The sequence below is a fragment of the Neophocaena asiaeorientalis genome, unplaced genomic scaffold (genome assembly GCF_003031525.2).
Source record: "Neophocaena asiaeorientalis asiaeorientalis breed wild unplaced genomic scaffold, Neophocaena_asiaeorientalis_V1.1 scaffold188, whole genome shotgun sequence".
NCBI lineage: Eukaryota > Metazoa > Chordata > Mammalia > Artiodactyla > Phocoenidae > Neophocaena > Neophocaena asiaeorientalis.
Window position 1 is genome coordinate 5,547,978 of NW_020174156.1, and position 2,708 is coordinate 5,550,685.

General features: G+C 37.0%; 1 pseudogene; it reads right to left on the reverse strand.

Annotated features, from left to right (window-relative positions):
* Positions 1–2,042: 2,042 nt before the first annotated feature.
* Positions 2,043–2,190, reverse strand: LOC112406380 (uncharacterized; annotated as a pseudogene).
* Between the last annotated feature and the right edge of the window lie 518 nt (positions 2,191–2,708).

Below are 2,708 nucleotides of genomic sequence, written 5' to 3' on the forward strand. Positions count from 1 at the left end.
TGAAAAATATGCTTAAATATTCACTAGACGCTAAACATTCACTAACTAATGAATGAATAAATGAATAAATGAACTGGAATAGATCTTGGCTAGGAATATTACTGGGAGTCCAGTCTATCGAGAACCAGACTAGGCCAAACTGAGGCTATTGTGGGCTAATATTAATATAAACGGTCTTTTACATATATTAAGAAGATTCGAATATTTTCAACATTTAGCATTGCTAAAAATATTTTTGAACTAACGTCAAATAAGCATTAATGGCAAAGTGCCTTTTAGTAAACAGATGCCATTCATATTGTTATGAACACTTAACAAGTGCCAGCAATGTGTGAACCTCTAGGCAGAATGTTGTGTTAGACAAAGTTTCTGCTTGGGAACTAAATTTGACAGACAATGTGCAAACACAGTACAGGCCTGGGTTATGCTCAACAGAAGGAGGAGTGATAAGACTCTCCAGTCTGTGTGTAAGCTTTTTTCCCAACAGGATATGAAATTCAATATTTTGGAGAATGTTTAAAAATCTGTGTCACTGGGAATTTGAGGGTTACCAGCGGGGGCCCATGAGTCAGACAGGTAAGTCCAAAACCGGCTCTTCTGTTTACCACTTAGAGGAGATCCTTAGTGGTGCTGAACCTCAGTTTTAAGTATTCATAAGATAACAATAATAATAATAATATCTGTTTCTGTGATGATTAATTTTATTTGCCAGCTTGACTGGGTTAAGGGATGCTCAGATAGTTGGTCATTATTTCTGGGTATGTCTGTGAGGGTGTCTCAGGATGAGATTAGCATTTGAATCAGTAGACTGAGTAAAGCAGATTGCCTTCTCCAATGCAGGTGAGCATCACCCAATCCACGGAGGGCCTGAATAGAAAAAGGAGGAGGAGGAAGGACTAATTTGCTCTCTTTTCTTGATTTGGGTTGCCCATATCTCCTTCCTTTGGACATTGAAACTCCTGGTTCTCGGGTCTTTAAACTCTGGGACTTACATCAGCAACCCCTCTGGTTCTCAGGCCTCTGGTCTTGGGCTGGATTATACTACTAGCTTTCCTGGTTCTCTAGATTGAAGACGGCATACTGTGGAAATTCTTGGCCTCCATAACCATGCAAGCAAATTCTAATGAAAAATATCCTCTCACATATCTATATATATATATATCCTATTGGTTCTGTTTCTCTGGAGAACCCTGACAAATAATCTCAAAGATTTATTATGGTGAAGATTAAACAACATTGAATATTTAAGATTCTTGGCATAGTACGTGGAACATAGAAAGTACTCTCAGTAAATGTTAGATACTAAAATTCTTTAGTCCAACACTAACGTTTCACTGATGTTGAAACCAAGATGTTAAATGAAATCACCTATGGGCTCACAGCTAGTTAGTAAAAGGCAGAAGACTGCAACTAAGATCTTCTGATTCCTCTTTATCTCCCCTATACCTGGTGCCCTTTACCTGATTGTTTGAATACAGTACATGAATACAAACTGAGGAGGTATCATAACCCATGGTGTCTCAGGGTCAATATTCTTATAAAATATAAGCATTGTTTAATTTCTTGTCACTCTGCCCATCTTCTATGTCAGTTATGAGCAGTAATAAGGAGAAAAGAACATGGAGAATTATGTAAGCAAAGAAAATGCCATGATCTGAAGAAAAAAGTAATGAGGTTAGAAAGAATGTTAGCTGTGTAGACTTGTTCTTTTATGCTATAAATGTAGTACCAAGATGGCAAGTATATATTTGATTAAATGTAGTGATAAGTATATATTTGATATCAGAGGGGGCAATTTGATGATCAAAAGGAACATACCTTGTTCATTAATTTTATCAGCTAGTAGAGATGCATGAAAATTTAAATATTTATTCTTAATTTTCTACTTTAAAATATGTTTTAAAATGCAAATATTCTAATATGTTAAAAGGGATTTGGATCTAAAAATATTTTTCTTTCTTTTTAAATTGAAGTTTAGTTGATGTACAATTAAAAACATTTTTCTAGTGAATGGGACATATGATAGGTGGATGGGTTTGTGTAAGGGGTTGCCAGAAGGATAAAGATGATCAGCAAAGCATACTTTTAAAATAATAATTCTTGATTCTGCCAGTGTTCATTTTTCAAAACTTATAGAACTAATAAGAACAGATACTACTCTTGATCTTAGCCAAAATCCCAAGAGGTGATACATTTTCACGTCCAGCCGTGACTAAGATATTCATTTTGGACTTAATCTCCTGACCTAAACAACCATAAAACAGGAAAAATAAATAAGGTAATTGTTTTCAGGAACTGGTAAACAGGCAGTGCAGGACTGTGGTCCTTGAGAGAAGGGAAACACATGTAATGAGCTCCCTGTTTACCCCAGCTTTCTGTCCTGAGTCATTTTCCTAACTGTGGTGCAGGTAGGTTGAACCCAAGCAGAAACCAGAGGTCTACCTCTGATGAGACAGAAATCAGAGTTTAGGGCTGCAGAAATGGCTGGAATTTGTGTAGCAGAGATTGGAAACAAGAGAGGAGAGTGTATGAGGAGTACCCAGAAGTTGGCAGGTGGGTTTTGCTCATGTCTTTCAATAAGCAGATCTTGTACTGGGTAAAACCCCTCAAGGGCTAGCATACAGCAACTGTGCAAAAGGTTAAGAAATAAACTGATGAAAAAGAGGCCACAGAGTGCTGGGAGATGAATGTCACCCCATCCAGAGTGG